Source organism: Bidens hawaiensis, unplaced genomic scaffold (assembly GCF_021521415.1).
Source record: "Bidens hawaiensis isolate Kalapana, Puna unplaced genomic scaffold, B.hawaiensis_p1.1 tig00018666_1, whole genome shotgun sequence".
Classification (NCBI taxonomy): Eukaryota; Viridiplantae; Streptophyta; class Magnoliopsida; order Asterales; family Asteraceae; genus Bidens; species Bidens hawaiensis.
In genome coordinates this window covers 210653-235903 of record NW_027492828.1, presented here as the reverse complement: position 1 = coordinate 235903, position 25251 = coordinate 210653, and the positions used below count along the sequence as shown (strand labels likewise).

At 34.2% G+C, this 25251-nt stretch overlaps 1 long non-coding RNA gene and 1 pseudogene across 3 annotated transcripts; both read right to left on the bottom strand.

Annotated features, from left to right (window-relative positions):
- Window positions 1-7780: 7780 nt before the first annotated feature.
- LOC143556667 (putative glycosyltransferase At3g07620) lies at window positions 7781-11651 on the bottom strand (annotated as a pseudogene). The gene is made up of 4 exons (XR_013139413.1): window positions 10948-11651; window positions 10722-10852; window positions 10049-10403; window positions 7781-8709 (listed from the first exon to the last, which is right to left on the bottom strand). The product of XR_013139413.1 is annotated as a putative glycosyltransferase At3g07620 (transcript).
- Window positions 11652-14220: 2569 nt separating this feature from the next.
- On the bottom strand, window positions 14221-14930 carry LOC143556645 (uncharacterized). Of its 2 annotated transcripts, XR_013139410.1 has the most exons (4): window positions 14883-14930; window positions 14687-14808; window positions 14565-14617; window positions 14221-14487 (listed from the first exon to the last, which is right to left on the bottom strand). It is a non-coding gene; the product is annotated as an uncharacterized LOC143556645 (long non-coding RNA). The 2 variants fall into 2 exon arrangements; XR_013139409.1 differs by lacking the exon at window positions 14883-14930 and having other exon boundaries at window positions 14687-14859.
- Window positions 14931-25251: the final 10321 nt, after the last annotated feature.

The following is a 25251-nucleotide window of genomic DNA, read 5'->3' as shown; positions in this document are numbered from 1 at the left end:
GTAGGAATTCAGAATGTTTAGTGTACGTACACATAGTAACTAAGGATATCAACCAAGTCATCAATGATTTAAAATCCAAAATATTGACAACTAAATGTGAATATAAACTAGTAAATTTATTTGGTGAGGCGGTAATCTGGTTATGGTATAGAATAAAAGGTCATGGGTTGAATCTTTGTGTAGTGTAACATTTAGCCGTTAAAAAGAATAAATAAAATAAAACCCTAGACCCGCTTGAGAAATATCATTACCATATACCAAAAATAGGTATAGTGAATCTCATGATGTGATTTAAGAAAGCACTAGAAAGTCTAGAATTACTAAAATACACGGTTTGTGGAACCCATGTCCATAACGTATTGTTTGCATTGAATTAAATTGCTTCACTGTGTTGTCTATTGTGATAAGAGTAAGTTATTATGATGTCCGTAGTGAATTATTTAATTTTATGCATATGATGATGGCTTCATAAAGTAGCCATGACAACGACACTCTTCTTTGTGTATTGTGACTTTTGGACTACAATGCATCAAAGTATCTTGTCCACAACAATTCTGGAATATTTCAAGATCATTACAGCACCCAAAACAGGATGATAACGATGGACGTGGACGATGTCACGGCATATATCGTCGAGTTCTTGTGTTTCAATTAAATAAAGTTCTTATTAAAATATCATATGTCTTCGTTATACACTTATTTTTTTTTCTTAATATTTTTCAAGATTTAAAATGAAAATCACCGGAGCACAAGATCAAACAAATGAAGAAGATATATGTATAGCGGATAGTGGAGCCACGCATACTATACTTAGATCTAAAAAATATTTTTATAAACTGAAACCAACAAAACGGATCATCAATACAATATCAGGTCCTACAAACTTGATAGAAGGAGTGGGAAAAGCTAATTTAGCATTACCAAATGGTACAAAGCTCAAAATAGAAAATGCTTTATTTTCCCCAAAATCAACAAGAAATTTGTTGAGTTTCATAAACATATATCATAATGGATATGATACTCAGTCAATGACTGTTAGTAATGAAAAATATTTGCATATCATAAGCAAAGATCAAATATTGGAAAAATTGTCAATGCTCCATTCTGGTTTGCATTATACATATATAAATGTGCCTCAAGCACATATGGCAGTCAAAGAAAATTGTTGCGATTCTGGTATCATAAACTTATGGCATGACAGATTAGGCCATCCAGGATCCACAATGATGAAAAGGATCATTGAAAATACACATGGGCATCCACTGAAAGGTCAAAAGATCCACAAAATAGATAAAATGCCTCAATGTACATCTTGTTCTCTTGGAAAATTAATTACAAGGCCTTCGCCATTAAAAGTCGATAAAGAAACACCAATGTTTCTTGAAAGAATTCAAGGTGACATATGTGGACCAATTCATCCACCATGTGGACCATTTAGATACTTCATGGTCTTAATAGACGCATCCAGCAGATGGTCTAATATCTCTTTATTATCGACTCGTAATGTTGCTTTTGCAAAATTTCTTGCTCAAATTATCAAATTATGTGCACATTTTCCGGATTATACCATTAAAAGAGTAAGGCTTGATAATGCGGGAGAATTTACATCACATGCTTTTGATGATTATTGCATGTCTGTGGGGATTGTTGTAGAACACCCTGTTGCTCATGTACACACACAAAATGGCTTAGCCGAGTCGTTGATCAAACGCCTACAGCTAATAGCTAGACCATTAATAATGAGGACAAAACTCCCTGTTTCTATTTGGGGTCATGCAATTATGCATGCTGGATCGTTAATCCGCGTGAGACCAAGTGCAAATCATAAATACTCTCCCACACAACTTGTTTCTGGAAATGAGCCAAATATCTCTCATCTTAGAATTTTTGGTTGTGCTGTGTATGTTCCTATTGCACCACCACAACGCACAAAAATGGGTCCCCAAAGAAGGTTGGGAATATATGTTGGATATGAAACATCTTCCATCATAAGATACCTTGAACCTTTAACAGGTGATGTATTTACAGCACGTTTTGCTGATTGTCATTTTAACGAGACAATGTTCCCGACATTAGGGGGAGAAATGAAAAAGCAAGAAAGAGATATATCATGGTGTGTGCCATCATTGTTACACCTAGACCCAAGATCAAAACAAAGTGAGACAGAGGTTCAAAAAATAATACATCTACAAAAAATTGCAAATCAGTTACCTGATGCATTTACTGATATAAACATGGTCACTAAATCTCATATACCAGCTGCTAATGCTCCAGCTCGAGTTGAGATTCCAAGCAAGCAAAACCATAATAATGCACCTCATGAATCTCAAAAACGTTTAAAACGTGGAAGGCCAATCGGTTCAAAGGATAAAAATCCTCGAAAAAGAAAGGGTTCTGAGAACGATACTGACCCTAAGGAAGGAATGATTGACAAAACCTTCCCTCAGGAAAGAATAAATGATATAACATTTCCTCAGGAAGAAATAAATGATTCCAATAAAGAATTTTCAATAAACTATGGTAAATCACATATAATGTGGGATCGAGATGAAATGGAAAATATTGATGATATATTTTCTTATTCTGTAGCAAGCGATATCATGGAAGAAAATGATGACCCTGAACCAAAATCTGTAGATGATTGTAAAAATCGACAAGATTGGAACAAATGGAAAGATGCTATGCAAGCTGAATTAAACTCACTAAACAATCGAAAGGGTTTTGGACCTATTGTCATTACACCAAAGTCAATGAAACCTGTAGGATATAAATGGGTTTTTGTGAGAAAACGAAATGAGAAAAATGAAGTTACAAGATACAAAGCAAGACTTGTAGCTCAAGGTTTTTCTCAGAGGCCAGGAATTGACTATGAAGAAACGTATTCTCCTGTTATGGATGCTATTACGTTTAGATATTTAATCAGCTTAGCAGTCTCTAAAAAGTTAGAGATGCGTCTTATGGATGTTGTCACAGCTTACTTGTATGGATCACTAGATAGTGACATCTATATGAAAATTCCCGAAGGATTTAAACTCCCCGATGCAATAAGCTCAAAGCCTAAGGAAATGTATTCCATCAAATTACAAAGATCCTTGTATGGACTGAAATAATCTGGAAGGATGTGGTACAATCGTTTGAGTGATTATTTGATAAGCAAAGGATACACAAATAATCTTATTTGTCCATATGTCTTCATCAAGAAGACAACATTAGGATATGTGATCATAGCTGTGTATGTTGACGATCTAAATTTAATTGGGACACAAAAAGAAATTAATGAAGCAATTTCTCTTTTAAAGAAAGAATTCGAAATGAAAGATCTTGGAAAAACCAAATATTGTCTTGGTTTACAAATTGAGCATATGCATAATGGGATACTTGTGCATCAGTCAACTTATACTGAGAAACTCTTAAAACGTTTCAATATGGACAAAGCAAATCCTTTAAGCACACCGATGGTTGCTAGATCACTCAATGTTGACAATGATACATTTCGTCCTTGCGAAGATAATGAAGAGATTCTTGGTCCCGAAGTACCATACCTCAGTGCAATTTGAGCACTTATGTATCTTACTAACTGTACAAGACCTGACATTTCTTTTGCAGTTAATTTATTGGCAAGATTCAATTCATCCCTACTAAAAGACATTGGAATGGCATTAAACATATTTTTCGGTATTTAAATGGAACTGTTGATTTAGGTTTATTTTATCCTAACGATTCAAAAGAAGGGTTAGTTGGTTATGCAGATGTAGGTTATTTATCTGATCCCCATAAAGCAAAATCTCAAACTGGATACGTATTTAAGAATGGAGGAATTGCGATTTCATGGCGTTCTCAGAAACAAATACTCATTGCAACATCTTCAAATCATGCTGAAGTCATTGCATTGCATGAAGCTTCAAGAGAATGTGTATGGTTAAGATATATGTCACGACACATATTGATTTCTTGTGGTCTAGAGAAAGATCGAATCCCAACTCCTATCTATGAAGATAATGCAGCTTGTGTCTCGCAAATGAAGGAAGGGTATATCAAAAGTGACAGAACAAAGCATATACCACCAAGATACTTTGAGTATACTCGGGACCTTATTAAAGACAATCAGGTTGAGATGAGATATGTCCAATCCAACAACAACTCAGCTGATCTTTTCACAAAAGCACTTCCCACAGCAACATTCAGAAAACATGTCCATGATATTGGCATGCGCCATGTACGAACGATGTAACGACCTGCAACTTGAGGGGGAGCTATATGCTGCACTCTTTTTCCCTTAGCTAAAGCTTTTTCCCATTGGGTTTTTCTTTAGCAAGGTTTTTAATGAGGCAGTACTTCAAGACCCCGAAGTTTTGAAAAGGTGTCATCCAAGGGGGAGTGTTATGAATTACCATTTTATTATTTGGATGACACCAATTATTTGACCTCACCGACAAACCTTTTACATGCACCAATTATGTGTTTTTTGTCCCCTCCCAAATAGTGTATATACAGTTGATTTTGTACTATAAATACGAGGTGATTGTAACGGAGATTTGCATCCCAGTAAGACTAATAATTCTTATTTTTCTTATTCTCTTGTCTCTTGTTAACTCCAAAGTTCATATATTATTCTAATAAGCTTGTTATAATTAGAGTTAATATTATAACAAAAACATTGATATTTGTATCAATTATTTTTTGGAACATGATATATAATTCACTACAATCCATTAAAAACGATTTTTCACCCGACAGTGTAAAAGTGACAGGATATAGTCACGATCTTTTACAGAACTCAGTTATTGACTTTGGTATTTATAGTTTTATACACGTGTTATATCATGCATAGACATGATTATGTTGAATGGATTTAGACATCACAATTTTTTTACCATATGCATAATTTGATAAGCAGGATGAAAGACGGAATGAAATGAAATATTGTTAGGGAAAGAAGAAAAAAGAGTTTTTGGATGGTCAATTAAATGAAAACAACAATGATTATTCCGTCAAAATTATTCATTATCGCACCACCTTATTTTTCTTTCATTTCATTTATCTTTCAGTATTTCACCATACTTTCTCAGCACCGCCACGGGCCTCACGGCTTGAACAACATTACTGTCATACCCTAACCAAAGACGTATTATACGTCGGGACGGACGTACGACTGCTCATAGTTCACGACACTATTTAAAGTTGTAATATATATGATCATGTCGCATTAAGATTTAAATAAGTACATCAATCAATTGGAACTAACTATGCATTTATTCTTTTATTAATAGCCTAGGTCGATAGCGGTTCTAAATCTCACCATCTCTAAATGTATGAAAATAAATTTGTCAACAATAATATTGATGAGCAAACTTAAGATTTGTAATATATAATATGAGAAAAATACATTTCACAAGTCATTTGATGTCATTTGATGTATAATACCAACATAATCATGTGGCTGAGTTCATCCCCCAATTCATCCGTTCGCTAGCCATAACGAACAGATTAAGTGGCATTATTGTCGTTTTACTCGTAAACGGCTATTCTCGTAAATGTTGAAGCTTCTTTTTTTTATTTTTTTCCCCTTTCATATATTCTTCCTTTAATTATTTTTATCAATCTTAAATGTATACATTCTTTGTTATTAACTAGTTTTTCTTCCCGGCGCGTTGCGCCGGAGCAATTGGCGAAACCCCATCGTTGAAACACGGACGTTGGTAAAACCTGAGCGTTATGACGATGAGTCGACACGAATTCGGTCAGTATAGGCTGCGTTCGTCAAGATATTGACATCATTGGTAAAATTTGAGTGTTATAACATTAACATATAATAAAACAAAATAATAAAGAGGATGTTTATTTGGTTGGCAATCCCGTACGACGGTAAAACTCAAGTGTTGTCGGTCCTGAGCATTGAGGCGGTAACTTAACACGAATTAAGTCGGTTTTGATTATGTACGTTACGGTACCAGAACTAAAAACGAAAAAAATATAAAAATTGAGGTTGACCAACGACCAATTTTTATTTGGAAGGGGGGTGTTGGTCGGTAAACTTGCGTATTAGTAAAACCCGAGCGTTGTCGGTCATGAGCTTTAAATAAGGCTGCAAGTATGCGCGGACTCGGTCAATTTTTTTAGGTTTGTTATGATAAATGAACTAAAACAAAAATTTAACGTTTGGCCAGTTTCCATTACGTCTATTATGGTAACTGAACTAAAAAATAAAAAAAAATAATCAACCAATACGGTGTCGCCAAGTGACCCAACAAACCACCTGTGGCTCCAAAGTTCTTCTTTATATATATAGTAATTAACTAATTAATCAATCAACTTATTTATTTTGTAATAAAGATATGTTAAGGACAAATAATTAGATAACTCGTTTCATATTTTGAGTGAAAGGATAAAGTAATAATAACTTTTATGGATATATTAATATGTTGATTTAACTAGTATAATTTATATGAACCTAATTTATTTAGACTAAAAAAACAAATATAAATATAGATACCAAGAGTTTTGAAGTACATGCTTGTTCATATCTATTTTCATTTCTTGTTTGCAATATTTGGTCTTATTGAAATTTCAAGAGTTGCTTTGGATTTGTATAGCTATTGGTAATTTTGTTATCAACAATAACTATTGGTAAAATATTTCTACTTATTGTTTTCCACTAGTGTAATTGTCCAACTATCTATAACTATAAGCTCCAGCTGAAACATTGCGATGTTCATCCTCTAAGTAATGAAGGTATTTGGCCTATTCAATTCTCTACAAATTTTTTTATGGCGACTAAATAAATTAAAAATCAAAGATTAACTAGCTAGCTAGCATAATGGCATATTGGCATATTGCTCAATGAGAGACCAAAATGTGCATGCCTTCTTGTCAAGTTCCAGCATTTATAACCGATATGGACCCATACATGATATCCCAACATGTGTAATAAAACAATCATGACATTATATGAAAGTAATGACACTAGCTGTTGCAGGTGAAAAAAATCATTATACATATGTTTACTCGATATGAATGTAAAGTTATATTTTTGAAAGTCCGCATCAAGGGTAAGAGATTAGCTATGAAGATTTAATGTGCATGTGAATTTGTTATATTATGTGTGAATTTGTTATATTATGTGTGGTATGGTTCTGCTCATGCTCGTTATTTTGTTATATTATACATACTACATAGGGCATGTTTTGAAATAACCGGTAACGTGGTAAGGTTACTGCGTTGTGACTTTGAGGTAATAGCCAAAGCTATCTGCATCTATATCTATTCTTGTGACAACTACCTCAAAGTCTCAAAACAATGTTGTTTTACTTAAGTTTTTTTATTAGTTTAGACTTTTATAAAACTAGCAACCGATTCAAATGTTTTTATTTTATCTTTAAACTATATATTCTTTATAAAATGTGTGACCGATTTAACTTTAGTTAAGTGTTTGTTTAAAATTTAGCGACTGATAATTTGTGACCATCTGCATTTTACAAACCTATTAATTTTATTTTCAGTCAATTTTTTATAACATTTGCCACTGATCTAATCTTTTACCTATTTAACTTCAATTTTTAACTACTTTTTAAGACCGATTTAATTATAGCTTTTAATAAGTTTCTTTCTCAAAAAAATTAACGACAGATTAGCAACACTAACTACTTCAGTAAAATTGTTCGTTAAACTACAGTAGCTAATACTCAGTTCTGTAGTAGTGACTATTATAGAACAAAATTAAGGCGTATTATACCGAGTGAAGACAGGTTTAAGCTATCATTACTCGTTCGCGGGTTTTAAAAATGGCGGGAAATAAAAATAGTAATGAACAAAGACAGGTGAAAATGTGAAATTGGGTAAAATTAACTTTGTTTTGCATGGATGTCAACAGTACTACTCTCTCTTCAGTCACACTCATTGCAAATGCAGATGTTCCTGAGGAACAAAACTGTCAGTAATACTCAGAAGTCAATTAACTCACAGTTGTAACAAAGACCCAAATTCCATCCCTTTCAACACTACAAAAAACTAAAAGAATAAATTATTCATATAAATTTCTATTCACTAAAGATTTACTCTAAACACTCTATTATACCATATTGAATGTAGTATCATATGAAAGATATCATACTTCACAGGGTTAACATGCCAGAAAAAATGTTGTTGGACCTTTTTAACCCTCTCTTGCATCACCAAATACCTCGTTTCAGGAATCGAAACGAGAATGTTTTTCAAATCAGGGATATCTTTCTCCTTCACGAAAACCGCAAATGACTCCCAATTCAAAACCTCATAAAACGGAGGGACAAAATTGTCTGATATGATAACGGGAACACAGTCATAAAGGAGAGCCTCCACAACTCTAGGACTATTAACCTCATAACCTTTAGCACATATACAATACTTGCTGCTTTTCATGTGTTCAATATAGTTTCGGTTGTGTTTAGATTTTGGTAGCTTTCCAAATATTTTCATTTCCGGGTCTTTGTTTTCCCAGTGTTTTAAGAGGATTGGACGGACGTCGCCGTGCATTCGGCCCGCGAAGAATGCGAGTGTTGTGCGTTGGGAAGCGGGTTTCCCGCCAAATTCTCTTAACGGGTTCTTAGGTGAACTAACGAGTGTTTCTGGTAAAGCAACGTCTTTTCCTATTTTAAACCCTTCGTTTTTGACATCCGAGTTGCACATGGCCCGTATGCAAGTATCCATATGTTTCTTTGTTATTGATGGGGTCTGAAAGCAATATATAAAATAAATAATAAGCCCGAAACTTTTATTAAAATGTACAAGACAAGACCGGTCAAAGACTGGTCCTAACATGAGCAGCGAAGGGCCTATCTCCTGAAATTAAGTTTAGGCGTTCAATGGGCCCGTTGGGCCTACGCAGTCAGATTAAAGCCAGGTCCAACTTTAAATGTATATTAGTAAACTTCTTTAATTGCATATTTACCTAAAACAAAACCAGAATTGCATATATTCTCTCACATAGTGAGAAAAATATCAAACATACCTACGTTTATTTATTTTTTTAAATATAAATAATATAACGACAATTTTACACTTATTAATACTAAAACTATAAATTTCCCAAATTTTCATATTTACTATTTTGTAACATTCCTTTTTTTGTGACATTTTTACAAAAAAAAGTACCAAAAAAACATTTTTTTGGTTTTTTTTTCCTTTTTTTTAAATCTTTCTCTAAGACCATGTGTAGCGAATAAAAGCCCACGGCATCAGATCACTTTTGCAGGCTTTGGGCTTGAAGGGGTGTTACACCGCGCGGGAGGAGGCGCAAAGAACTGGGCGATGGGGAAAAGAGGGGTGCCTTGATGGAGACGTGGACAGTGGCTCCAATGTGGCTCCGACGTGGGTGGTGGCGCCATGGGCTTTGTTACTCCAAAAGCTCATAATAAAGAAGAGTAGATTATACATAGATGAAACTAAATATTGAAAAAACACAAAAAATAAAATCTAGTAAAAACACAAAAAAGATTAAATGAATCATAAAAACAAACGCTAATATTTTAATTTTGAAAGGGTATCTTTGTCATTATGTGAACTTTCAGTTAGGGAGGGGATATACGCAAATACGCAATTTAAGTTTGGGGTTGGATAGTATACAATTAGTGAAGTTTACAAGGGGATATATGGAATTCCCATTAAAAGATTCACTGAAAAATGCTTACCCTACAAAAATGTAGTAAATAAGATAAACCTTAACAACAACTTTGCAGTTTCTTTTATGGATTTTAAACTAAAGAGGTTACATAAAAAATAAATATTAAAAAAAAAGATTTAATCCAAAAATATAATTCAAAAGTTTCAATGAAAATGAACAGAAAAAACAGAAAGCAGTTGTTCACTTGTTTGGACCAAACTGTTCTATCTTTCAGAAAAGTGCAAGGCCTGCCCTAGGTAACTGTTAGGACCACATACCAGACTCTCACGGCTCTGGGCTTAACCGGGCTTTTTGGGCTTTTCCGGGCCAGCCCAAGCCGGTTCAGGCCAGGCTTGTTTGCGTACCTCTAAATGGAGTTATACAAATCAAATTAAGGATCATATAACTTACCCAGTCATGACAGGCAACAAAGAAATGATCAGATCCCCCGGTTCTATTCCAGAAATTATATTTCCTGACAATCAAGTCAAGATAGTTCTTCAAGTACTGTATTATGTTTTTGTGAGTGTGAGAATCGGGAACGTATACTTTTTCTTCCAACATCCGAGAGCTAAACGGAAGGTAGAATAAATGGGCCTGTTTTGGGCTTTTAGTAACAAAATGTGGGCTTGCTTTCATATGCTTCATGAACCATCCTTCAGAGGCATATATTCCCTTAAGCACTGCTTGTGGCTGGTGAAATATGGGCTTACTTCCCTCCTTGTATATGTATACCTTGAGAATCTTTTCCATTAATTCATAACTCCTGTATTTCATAATAATAACAATAATAATAATAGAGTTAATTACTCGGATGGTCCGTGTGGATAGCCCATATTGCAAGTTTGGTCCTCAAGTTTGAGAAATTATACGTGTGATAGTGTGTTCCTTAATATTTCTAGAGCGTGACACGGACGGTCAAACCACATTACGCCCATCCATTCCGAGGACCATCCGCATTACGCTTTAAAAATTTGGGGACCGCGCATGTAGCTTCTCAAACTTAATAACCAAACTTGCAATATGAGCAAACCATATGAACCATATTTAAACTCATGACAGGCTTAAGAAAAGAGGAAATTACCTCTTAAACCGTGAAACATTAACAAAAAGGGGAGGATGAAGTTCAGGATCATTCTCATTGAAATGAGCGTTCTCGATCTGAAACTTTGCATCTAGTAATTCCTGGTCAACTGATGAAGACCACCGAGGTTTCTATAAAAATTTTGGTAATTAAAAACTCACTTTAACAGTTGACTAAAACAATTTCATTTGACTAAAAGTGAAGATTTAAGAAATAAGTTGCATACCATAGAAAAGGATGAAGCCCGATTATGAACCAACATATCATGCATCTTTGATAGTGTCACTACGTTACCCGTACCAACACCTTCTTTTGCAGATGATTTATTGTCTGAATGAACTGGATTTTTCTGTAATTCTTTAAAATCTTTGACAGATGTATTGGGACTTGAGTGTATTGTAGGACTATTTATAGTATTTACTGCTGTAGTGGGTGGTAAAGAAGGTGAAATTGGTGGTAAAATGGTTGGAGACATTGAACTTGAAGCTTGTGATACATTATTATGTAAGTTACTAATATTACTGGTATTTGAAGTGTGAAAATGCGTGGTATTCATAAATATTTGACCCTCGCGTGCAGAGAATAAGGATGATACAACATGACCATTTGGAAACTCAAAATACTGAAACATCATAAACAAGACAAATACAACTGCACAAGCCACACGAATCTCTTGGTTTCCAATAAATATTGAAGTTCATGACCCATTGTGAACTGAATAAATGGTGATTGAAACACACTGATCTATCACCGCTGCAAGTTTACATTTGATTTCATCAGATTAAATTTTACAGACTAACGTTGTAGATAAAACTTAAAATGATTAATGATAGCAAGCAAAAGTTAGTTGAATTAATCAATGTGCCACAATTAGTCAATGTGTTGAATTAACCTAAAAGATCTCACATGGCCCACTCTCTAAAATTGCTTCACCAAACCAGTTTGACATTTTCTCGAAATGTGAAAAAGATCATAATAAGCAAATTAAACTACATCATCTTTAGCAACAAACATTGCAGGCAGAAGTCAAGGCATGGGATCGATAAAATATGTTATTATTAACGCAACAAAAACTGACTCAAAAACTCGTTACAGTAATTCTCAATTGATCACACATCCAAACCGCTAGATTTATAGATCTAACCGTAACTTTGTGACATGTTCAGGACCTATTACCATATTAATCATATTACACTTAGAAAACTAGACCAACGTAACCGACTTGTCAACTTAGGTCCATCCATATTATACACTGACTTGTGAATACGGTCCGGAATTCTACCACCAGTAACTAAAATTGATAATCCAGCCCCAAATATAAACCCTAGAAAACATATCATAGCTCAAAAGTCAATACCACCAGCCCAATCTACGTACAAAATCCATCGATTATCAAAATCAACCAGAACCTGAATCTAACGCGAGCACAAAATGAAAATCATATTATACTGAAAACGGAAACATCACGAATTCATCAAAATTTGGTGCGTGCTGTATCAGTCAAACAATTTGGCATTCGATCAAAAAACTTATAATAAGAGACTATTCGTTCAATAAATGAAAGTAGGTAAACAGATAATAAGGATAAATACGTTTGCTGATAAATACCTAACTTAGAGCAGCAGCAGCAGCCATAGCTGACGATCTGGGAACCGAACTTTTATGCCAGACGTGTAGCAGAAGCAGAGGAGGAATATTATTATTATTATTATTATTATTATTATTATTATTATTATTATTATTATTATTATTATTATTATTATTGTCGCTTGATTGGAAATTGGAAAATGATTCTCGGACAATTATATTATTATAATAAATTTATTTATTTTTAATAAGTTGGAGTGTATAGGAAAGTTTCAAATTGGTACACCTATTTTCATTTTATCAACTTTTGACTTTGTCATTTTATAAAACTTAGTTTAAGTTAGATACTTAGATGAACGGGTTCTCTTGTTTCCGTTTGTTTGTTAAAAAAATGAATAGGTTTGTGTTTGTTTATGTTCGTTCTTAAATAATTTAAATGGGCACAGACGTAAGAACATAAACAAAGAAAACGATATCGTTATGTTGGTTTGTTCATTAGTCGATTACACAGGATTACTAATAACTATGGGCTATTAATTTTATATGTAATGTGATGGATTTTTGACTGACGATCAGAATTTGTGGACTTACCTAGAAAGAAAAAGAAAGCCTTATAAATGATTAATCTAAACATGTTTTGATTGAAAAGCAAAAGTAAAAAGTATTAAATTCGATTAAGTACTTCTGTTATTATTTTAAAACTAATATTATTGAACGTTGCAATGCCTTTTAGTAGTCCTAATTACCTAAAAATACTTTGTTTATATCTCTTAAGTTACCGGTTGTAATGACAAGTTATTGTTATTTATGTGACTTGACTTACCCCAAACAAGAAAAATCGGATGCCAAGCTAAGAAGCATTGATGCATCAAAATAAGCGACCTAGTGGAGTAAAACCTCATGTCCACCTCTTCTAATTACTAAAAAAGAAACTAACAATTATGTAAACGTACATAAATTAACAAACGTAAATAAAAGAATGTAAGCTAACATAAATAAATGAATATAATGAACTCACATGTAAAAACATAAACTATGTAAAGAAACGAATAAGGCATGTATTCATCATATATGCATGCTTAAAAGTTACTCTTTTTAGTTTATTATTAAACAAACGAATTTCCATCTAACAATTCTGTGAACGTTTAATTTGTTCATAAAACATATCGATTTGAACTTTTGTAGCATTATCAAACGAATATAGAAAAGTCACATAAGTTTAATTATATTGACCTATTTGAAATACTAGTCTGGTGACGTTTTGCATTATTTGATATTTAGAGAGGTTAGATTGTCATTGCACAAAACATAGTGGGTGTAAACTGTAAAGTTGGTTCATAGTGTACTCGCGAAAAAGCCGCTCATAATTGAAGACTTTTAAAGATCCCACAGGCATGAGCTTTATTGACAACTAGTCTATATACCCGTGTAATACTCAAAAAAAATTATTTTTAAAACATATTAGTAATTTATAAAATTATATAATCAAATACCCGTGTAATACTAAAAAAAATTATTTTTAAAACATATTAATAATTTATAAAATTATATAATCAAATACATATGTAACCTGTAACTTAGAAGACATATAATATAAATACGATTTCCAAGTATTTTGGCTGATCTACTTAATCGTATATATATACTCATATAATTTTTGCTTTGTTGCTAACAATTTTCATTGAGGTCTTCTGCTCATATTAGCTTCATGGGTGTTTTTCTTATTATTTATTTTGTATTATATTTAATAAATATAAAGATGGGTTACACTAACTATGAAAAGCCAAATTAATAAAGTCCAAAAATGAGTTCCACTAAGAGAACCACAACATTATTAGCGTACGGGCTACTCGTTATTACCGGTGTTCCCATCTAATAGTTTAACCAAATGGTCAAACATGCCCCTCGTTAATTCCACTTTTGATCTCCTGTTGACTTTTGTATAAGAAAAGTTTGGACCTCTACAAACATTGACTCAGCCCAATGCAAACTATACAACTATAGTATTTGCAACTATTAGATAGTTGTATTCCTTGTAATATTTTTTTACTTGCTTCCATTAAACCAAGAATAGCCACTGGTACTTCACTCGGTGAAGACTACGGAAAAAGCGGTGACTACATTTGATTTTAGGTGGTCAAACTTTGACCAATAGCATAGGAACAGCATGTAGAAGTGCCTGAAATAAGTTATTTCATATCAGAAATTTCCCTCAAAACTAATTAATTATTTAAGTATTATCTTCATTGTTAGTACCTGCATATGTGTAGGCCTCCAGTATGGACCATATGCAAATCAAATAGTCATCCCTGCACACACAATATTGATAAATAAATAACCAAACACCATCACTTGATAAGACTATTTATTTTGTTTACCTGCATTAACCAAACAATATCATTAACCCCACTTTGCATTGCATTAAAAGTTGCAGCAACCAGCGAAGAAATGTATTCAGGGTCCTCTCTGTTGGTGGCGTGTTCTCGTGAAATGTATCTCGCTATAAAAAGTTAAAAATTAAAAAGACCATCTAAAATTGGTAAAGAGCAATTAATAGGTGTTTACAAATTTTACCAGTTATACATGTGGCTACTTCCTCCATACCCATAATTTTACCAGTTACCCGTTTTGACAGTTATTACCTAAAACTTTGACATGCTAAACTTGTTTATATTCTCGGTTCAATTTGCAGCCAGGTGATTAGGCTTAAATAGGTAAGCTAAACAAAGTCAAATAAGCAAAGGGCAAGTTGTGTCATAATTAAATGGCCAGGGTGTCCAAAATTAACAAAATTCAGTTTGTGCAAACTGTCCATGTAATGAAACTTTTCCATACATATGGGACATTGTGTAGGTATCTTTTGAAAATCACATCTATGTGGTGACAGAGCAGTAGAATAAAATCATTTGAACTCTTATTCAAAATAATGATCAACCTAAGTAATTTATTAGAAAATACATTACAGTAGCTTAGAAAACCATAACAATGTCACATAAGAAAATCTAAATATAAGAAACTGTAAACTTCGCATTACGAATCTAGACAAGATATAAAGTAAAACTATAAACCCCAACCAAGCACTGATATTGAAGAAATTGGTCTACCAACAATATAGACAAAAGACAACCCAATAAAGTAACTATCGACAACTATACAACTACTGGTGACGAAAAACATGAATACCTGATTGCATGACGAATCGAAGAGAGGTTTCAATTGCGACTATTTATTATATGGAGGTTTCACAAAAGAAGATTGTGGTTATGTGGAGGATGAATGGAGAAATAATCAGAGATGAGATGAGATGAGAGAGGAAGTTACTTGAATTTTGAATCTGCTAGTTATAATCAAAGATAAATGTGTGAAGAAGATAAGCTTACACAGGAAGGAAGGAAGCTTTTGTTGGTGAACACGATAGCAACGAGAACCTGGAGGAGACACGTGGAGAATTTGTTCTTCTTTTATATATACCAAGATTATATGAAAAACAGAAACCCGTGAATTTTAGATAATTAATATTTATGCAAAAAAATCATATATAATCAACAAAATATGAATATTTATGCAACAAAAAAAAAAGGCTAATCAACTTAGAGCCAGTTAGAGACTTAGAGGTCCTAGTTTCTGATTTGGTTATGTGCTGTTGTAACATAATCAGTTTAATAAACAAATTGTATATGAGTTGTTATGCTTATTTTGTTTAATTAAATAAGTATGTTATTGTGAATCTGTTTAAACCCTTTAGTTAAACATATCGACCAACCAATTCGTATAAATTAGGAAAAATATAGCTAGTCTATTATTGTCATAAAATTGAAATTGAGTTTATTCTAAAAATGATTAGCCTAACAATCGGGGGAATTAATTACACATGTGGTCTCAGTGGTTTGTATGTTTTGCAAGTCTAGTCCTCAACTTCAAGAAATTACAAGTATAATCCAACTGTTTGCATGAACGTCGAACAAGCTTAAGGCATGCATGTTTTTCTAACTTTTTAAAAAGCTAAAAAAAGTTCTGTAAATAGTATGCTTATACTTCTTTTAAGCCATTGCATTTGAAATCTTTTACATGTAATTTACTATAATCTTTGGGGTAGCCTCCAACTCTATGGGCTGAACCCAACCCAAAACTCAACCTATATAAGGACTCATTTTAGTGTTCTTTCCTCTTATACTCTTCCATATTTGCTATATACCGAAGGTTTATGCTTATTATTTACACAGCTCGCATACATAAATACAACGATGTTGACTTCATTATTTACACAGCTCACGTACATAAATACAATGAGGGTGGTCCTCAAGGCTAGACCCTTCATTCTTTTCCTGAACAACGTTTTTTTCCTAGTCAACTAATAATTAAAGCTTTAGCCCCCCCCCCCCCACCCACACACACACACAGACGTCGAGGCTCAAACCAACAACTTCTCCTAGGATAATTAACCGGACTACCACTAAGCTAGAAGGCCAGTGGAGGCTAGACTCCTTCTAACATGTTATTTTGTGTTGCAATTGTAGATAAAGTTCGGAAAATGCTAGATCAGGTTACTTAAGGCCCTGATATTCGAGTATTTGACCCAACAACTGATGTATAAACAATTGAAATAAAATATAACAAGAGTATAAAAAATCCTCTTTGAAAGTGTTTAAATTATAAACAAACTCAATTATTAAATGAGTGTAACTAAAATCTTAACTAAAAATAATATTGAGTTAATTAGAAAAAGCAGTTACGCTTAGATCGTGATGATTACAAATAAAAAACACGACCTTTGTTCAATGCACTAGCCAGGAATCAAACTCGGGTCTGTACCGTGGCAGGGTACTATTCTACCACTAGACCACTGGTGCTTATTGATCACTTCATTCGGAAACAACTGAATTATTTATCACACATTATATGTAAAAGAAAAGAAATCACATTATTGGTTAGCCAGTTTATTAAAATAAGTTTTGTTTTATGAATTATCAAATCCTTTTTATAAACTAGTCATGTATCAACGACTCAACCTATGAGTCCATGTCAAACTTGTTAACCTTGCCGATTTAGCGCACCTAAGGCTTTGATACCATATCAAACCTTGTTAACTAGTTCCCTTAATTGTTGATTAGTTACAATATGTATGAACCAAAAATCGTAATAGACATGTTTCAAAGAACAAAACTCTCCGGTACCTTTCTAGATATTTAATTGATGCAAGAAGTATTACCATGAATGTTTTTTTTCCTTGTAAGTTGGTGAATGCACAATTGTTTTTTTCTTTAATAAAATACAGTGTTTACATCAAGACATACGATAAACGGACAACTGTTGCGCCGCAAACCCTTTAGAATGCTCAAATTACACTCTTAACCTCAAACTTCTAGATGTTAATGAAGATGAAGGATGAATACGCATGTGGGAAATGATGATGATAATACGGGATCAGGGTTGTTGACTAAGCTGAAGATCGGTATCAACTCCGTCAACAACCTAAACAAACTACATTTCAAGTCAGAAATTAGTTTAATCAATAACAAGTCAACAGTTGAATTGAATTAGATAAATGCTGCTTTTATTCTTTTAGCATAAATCATTTTTTTTTCTGGAACAAATAGAATTTGATGTAAGAATAATTTGAAACTTAAGTTTGCCTTTTAGGGTCAATCAGCCAATGGGGGCGTGCTACATCATAATGAATTGCAAGGCGTGCGCCGAACAAAACACTTGGATAGATATTTACTTGTTCACCCCTTTAATAGAAACTTTAATAGACATCGAGAATTCGAGATTAATGTACGGAATTTTTAACAAATTTCATACCCGTTCTTGATCTCTCTAAGAATTTTCCGAGTGTTTATAAGTTCCAACGAAAAACTCTATCTGAAATTGTTAACATGAGGTTTAAAGATATCCCTATTTTCACGAATCACACTTTCTAGCATTGTTCGAATAAATTTATGATGATTACAAAATAACCTTTGCATATCGTACGTCACATTTGGTTATCACTTTCATTGGGTCTTTACTCTTTATTCATACTAAAACTAAATAATAATCATTGTAGACTACTGAAAACCTCGTCAGGTGTAATGTATTATTGATCAACTATATATAAGGTTACAAGAGATAAATACAAGGAAACATAATCAAATACAATCTCCAAGTTATAGTATCAGTATAATACTAAAACTCTAATAATATATTCTATAATATTCTCTAATATCCTCCCGTAGTTAGAGCGGTAGGAAATCAGACGCTCAGACTGGAGCGCAAAACTTGTGAATATATACTACCGTCTGTCACGTAGAGCAGGAACTCGATCGTTTATAGGATCTAAAAAGATCATTGGTGGCATGACCGTGGTCAGGCGGCTAAGCATGATGACAGGAGCTTCGACTGCGATGGCAGGAGCTATGATTGAGTCGGCCGAAGCAACGACTTGACGGCAGAAAAAAAAATAAAATTATATATTCCGAAGAATAAAACTAAAAAAGAAAATAAAAAAAACCTTCTTTTCAAAGAAAAACTAAAACTAAATAAAATAAAAATTTTCAATCGTTTATACCACAATACACTAAACAGAAAAAGAAGAAAAAAAATATGAATAGAAAAAGAAGGGAAAAAAGTAGATATTAATATAAGCTGCACAACTGGGTTTGTGAATGTGTTGGACTCGAATAGGAGGAGCACATGCAGGCAGCTCCAACCAAAGAGGTTCTACTCGTAATTGAACAAAAAAAACGGCTGCAGCGGTGTTGGTTACTTTGGCCCGGAGGCGCATAAATATGATATAGAATGGTAGTAAGAAAGTAATATTTTATGCATGTACAAACGTCTCCGGGGAAGGACGAGAACAAGAAGAAGAGAAAGAAACAAGCCAGAACCTTAAGGTTGTGATACCATGTAAAAAAATAAAAACCCCGTCAGGTGTAATGTATTATTGATCAACTATATATAAGGTTACAAGAGATAAATACAAAGAAACATAATCAAATACAATCTTCAAGTTATAGTATCACTATAATACTGAACTCTAATAATATATTCTATAATATTCTCTAATAAAATTCATCTTTACAAGTTACAAGAATGGTTTCATTATCAATTTTTTTGGAATGACAAAATATTATTAAACAACTAGCAAGAAGCTAGAAACAAAACTACCAACAACCGAATTACAAAGAGAATTTACAACAATATACCCATAACATGGTTTTACACTACGAGTGATTTTTAAACCAAAAATAACTCAAAGATTTAACATCCTCCATAATTTTTGAGATACAGGCCGGTTTGTTGGATAACTTCATTCATTATTTCAAAATGCATCAACACGCCGTGAAAATGATGTCATGGAGCCCCTTGCTTTTATGATGATCAAGAGTGATTGTTTCATGAATCTTAAGCAATTTTTTTTCTAACATTTGTATATTGTCATTGAACCGATTATCTTGTTGATCGAACCTGTCATAGTCGTCAAACTATGTATCCGGTGCCGAAGGACGTCGTAAATAACCTAAACGATTAAATATAAATATATAGCTAGTTTAAAATTATTATGTTAATATGTTATTTTTTTCTTGGGTTTTTATAATAATGAAACAAAAAGCCTTAATAAACAAAATATAAAATTTTAAGTGACGGTTATATGAATATACAAGTGTGTAGTGGGGGGAAAAGATTTGAAGTCCAAACCAACCCGAAAATTCAATAGACAGAGCCAGGCTAGTTATTTGTATGGAAAGTTCTGGGAACGTTTATTTTAGTAAAATATAGAAGGTAAAAATCTGTTGAAATGTGTCAAAGTTGAATTCGAGTATTTAAAAAAAATTGTATAGTATGTTTAGTTATGATACTTTGTTCTTTTATTGTTCACCAGAGTTGGTTAATTGAAGAATCGGCTTGGATCTGATCATGTAGCTGATAAGCCTTGATGGTCGAAAGTATTGGAAGTTGAGTTTATAGATTTTCTGTGGCTGGCCCGTTTAAGAGAATGTTTGGTTCACTATTATCGTGTATGCTAGAACTTCGTCTCCTTCAATTTAGGGTTTCAAGAATTTGTTTAGATTATCTTGTTATCTCCGTATTTTCTGAATGAAGTCTTTATGAGATGGTCACAATGGTGATCTGAATTCTTTATGTGCTTGTTTGAGTTAGACCGTCCGTTGTGGACCCAATGGCCGACGCGAGCCACCTCACTCGAGAACACCGCAACGAGGTGCCGCGAGTGGCGCCGCGAGCGAGCCACCGCTTGCCCACTGGCTTGGGCTAAAGTGAACATTGGATGAGGAATGTTTTGGGAATTTCACATGGCCGTTGGGAGCTTTACTTTTTTTTTCCCCAAAATTAACTACATAAATGTCATCCATCACACACTAAAAAACATACAAAAAATAATCACCCATTCTACTCATTCTCTCCAATACACCCAATTACAAACAAAAAATGTAATGGAATTCCTTTTCTTCGTCCGACTCTTTGGAAGAAGGCAACCTTATTTTTTAAGTCAGGAGAATAACAGTTTACTTGTTGGCTAAACGGTTTTAAGGACGACAAAGACTTACAAGACAACCACCTCTTCTTCGTGATCGAGTGGGCGCTAATGAAACTTTGGTACGTCACTATTTAATCCCCGATCCCGTTTATAACTAAGAACATTTTAGGCATCGTTTTCGAATGAGTAGACAACTATTCATGTGTTTATCAAATGATTTGTCGGATCGGTATCCTTTTTTCCAACAAAGAGAATATGTAAGATGTAGATCGGGTTTCACGACCATCAAAAAATGTACAACTGCTATTCGACAACTAGCGTATGAAATTTCATCATACAGGATTGATAAATACCTAGAAATGTCTAAAAAAGTTTTGCGAGACTCACTTCATTTTTTCTGTCAAGGTAACATATACACATATATGTTTCGTTTAATTATATATTATATATTGTCTAAGGGTTTACGTAACAATGTTTATACATAGGGATCATATCGATTTACTCACGGAGATATTTGCGTAAACCAACTTTGTATGATATCCAACGCATATACGGGGTGCACGGTAAAAACATGGTTTCCCCGGAATGCTCGGTAGCGTCAACTATATGCATGTTGGATGAGATATCTGTCCTATAGCCTGGCGAGGACAATTCCACCGCGGTGATCACCTCGGGCCCAGTATTATACTTGAGGTGGCGGCCTCCCATAATGTTTGGTTCTGGCGTGTGTCTTTTGGTATCATCGGGTCAAATAACGACATAAATGTTATCGAACAGTCACTGATATTCGATGACATTATTGACGGAGTTGAGCCAACTCAATCGTTTTATGCAAACGAGGTTCAATTCAAGTGTAAGGCCCCGTTACCGGTAGCCCTACTTTCGTGTTGGATTTACTCATAAACGCAGTTCTAAATATCAGAGTTAATTAAAACATTCGCGGAATATAAAAGCTTTCATAAAACATTTCATAACAAAACACCTCTTGTCTTAAAGCAACATCTTGTCTTTCAAAATAAACAAAACATTAAACTTAAACGTCTTGAGTCTTCCGATGCCAGCCCCTTTATTCAGTGCCACGTGTCTCCTCACGTGAGCTGCCTCATCCTACTCACCTGCGTGCATACTAAAAGTCAGCTACGCTGAGTGAGTTCTAGTTAATCACATAATCATACAATACCTTCTTACATTTCATACTTAACCTCTTAACTTTCTTACATACACACGTAAGTGCATATACTTTCATTCTTACCTTCATACTTCCTTTACATACATAATCATACGTTTTAAAGAGCCTTTCGCCCTATAACCTCACAGATATTATAAGGGTCTGGTCCCTAACATCACAGATATTATAAGGGTCTGGTCCATTTGTTTCGTGTAACTGTACCATACCTGTTCATACATGCTTTCCTTGACAATACGTGCAATCTCCGAAGAGCGTTCACGTACCATCATCATAACATACATACATTATGCATACATCATATATTCATACATACATCATATCTCTCATCATACTTATCAATCATATCTTAACTACCACCTGACGGTTCATGCAATATCCGAAGATCGTTCACGCACCGTCAAGCAAGCATCATACGTAAATCATACAAGGCATACACTTATCACTTAAGATAAGTGTATTCACTATCACATCTAGTATGCACACAGCCCCGAAAACATAACAAGGAAGTGGGGCTAGAAACTCACCTCAAGGCGGTTGCGTTCACCGTTTACGGTTATCCCCTTCTTTAGCTGTGCGCGACTAACTGTATAATAATTATACGTATCAATAACTATCACTACACATATCGTCTTTCTAGTTTAATTATTACCCTCAACGAACGGGGGTCCAGGGCAGCGCCCCTGGCAGCGGGGTTCTAGGGGCGGCAGCCCCTAGCAGGGTCCAAGGGGCAGAGCCCCTGGCTGGGGTTAAGCTGCCAGGTCAGCTTGGAAAAATTTTATTTTCATTAACTGTCTTAACACATTTTCCATTAGCATTTTGAATCATTGAATAATATGCTACTTAAAAGTTCAAGGGCTTATTTGTAATTAAATCATTCTTTTCTAAGTCCAGGGACCATTCTGTCATTCTGTTAAACTTCTAGTTCGTTACTTATCCTTAACGAACTGACTTGCCATGACGAACTGGTTCTTGTAACGAATTGGAACCTTTAACGAACTGGTTACTTACACGAATTGGACTTTTAACGAACTGGACTCTTAGCGAATCAGTCCATGTAGCGAACCAGTCCAAGTAGCGAATTGGACCTTCTAATTCGTTATCTCCTTTAACGAACTGGTCATAACGAATCAAGGGTAATTCGTTACCCTTTTCCCTTAACGAATCAGAGACGAATCATAGGCGAACTAGGGCTAGTTCGCTGTGCCCCCTTATGCGAATCGACTAACGAATCACCCTTAGTTCGTTAAGTCCCCATGGCGAATCACCCTCAGTTCGTTAAGTCCCCATAGCGAACTAGGGTTAGGTCAGGAATGTCAGAACATTCCCTGACATTCCCCTTAACCTCGTACCACTATTCCGGCGCCGCCTTTGCCGGAAAGCCGCCGGAAAACCGCGAACACGTCGGAAAAATGAGTTTTAACTCGTTTTTCACCGTTTTTCGTCCCGTTCGATCCAGATTTGAGCTAGGGTGACCCCTAAGCTCATCATAGGTTCGGTTTATACCCGATTCCACCCGGATCTCGTGACTTAAACGGTTTAACGGTGTCAGCTCGTCGTTTCATGATTATATCTAACGGATTTAAGCTCCTACAACAAAATACTATCATACCTTGGGTCGGGATCCGTTTCTTCTTCTATATTTCGGCTAGAGTGAGAGAGAAACTAGAGAGAGAATCTTAAGTGTGTGTTTTGGATGGTGTAAGGGATATGTGTAAATGAATTAAATGGAGGATTAAGGGTATATATATTTTTGATCATGGGCTTAAGCCCATGGTCTTTCCTTCATTCCTCCATAACCCAAGTCCATAACCCATATCCATTTACCCAACACAAGTCCATCTCGTATTCTATTCAACTAAACCGATAACGACCCACTATAAAATAAACGAACTTTATTTTATTAATATAACCGAAAGTAGGATGTTACATCAAGCATGGCTACTATTTGGTTGATGGGATTTACAACAAATGGTCAACGCTTGTTCAAGTTTATGCATCTCCAGTTGAAGACAAACAGAAGTACTTTAAGAAGAAGCAAGAATTGGCACGTAAAGATATTGAAAAGGCGTTTGGAGTTATAAAAAAAATCATTTGATTTCGAGGCCACTACGGTGTTGGTCAAGGGAAAAAATAATGGATGTCGTCTACACTTGTATTAATCTACATAACATGGTTCTTGAGGACCAAGGTATAACAATTTGTCAAAACTAAACGAATCGACAATCACTGATGATGAAAAGCTCCAAAACGTCTTATATCTCAAGAACAACGAGGTCCACGAAAACCTTCGTCATGAGTTGGTCGAGCATTTGTAGGCTAGACGTTTCAATGATCTTGTACTAGGCTAGTATTATTATTTGTTAGTATTTTTATTTTAATGTATTATTAGTTTTATTACTTTCCAAATTTAGAAGAAAAGTTAAATAAATAAATAAATCAGATAATTCGCTAAAGTCACCGCTCGCCTGGACTACAACAGGTTCAGACGGCTTCAGCAGTGGCTTCACCCAATGTTCAGTCAGCATTGCATGACACAATATTATTAAATGAATTTAAAGTTAAACTTCGTAGACAATACATAGTCATATTTGTTGTGTGCTCGTTGATTTTGTTTTGGTATGTATTTGAGAAAACTCTCTTGATTTGGGATAATGAAGTTGAGATTCTATGTTTGTGAGAATTATTTTATAATGAATTTAATATTTAATGATCTAATCGAAATTATAATGGGACTTCGTGAATAAATCAGTGGGCTCCTTTCCCAATTTGTTCCAGGTGTTGGGCCGAATAGAAAATATCTACAGTTCTAATGATGATAGGCAGCACAATAAATATATCATATGTTTGGCCCAATAAGAATTTGATAAAAACTTAAGTTTGCGGTTAATAGGCTATTTTGGAGAGAAATTTTAAATTTTGATAGGTTGAGAGTAAAACAAAAAATTATATATTATATTATATCAGGGTGGGTTATTGTAAAAAATGACTTATCGTACACTACGCACGCGACCTTCCAGAGCGTTGGATTACAAAAAATGTGGTGACAGTTTCGTAAATAACCCAAACTAGTTCATGATCAAATTTATCAATTACAAATCCATTCTGATCCAAATTTTGAACTCCTCTCTCTATGTTATCCAATTTCTAAACCCTATGGCTTAAAGTATGAAATCTTTAAAGTAAAAAACCAAAATCAAAATAAAACGTCGATGAATATCAAGAATCTTCAACTTGATAAAGAAAAACAATAATGATTTAATCAATCGAATTGATGTGTA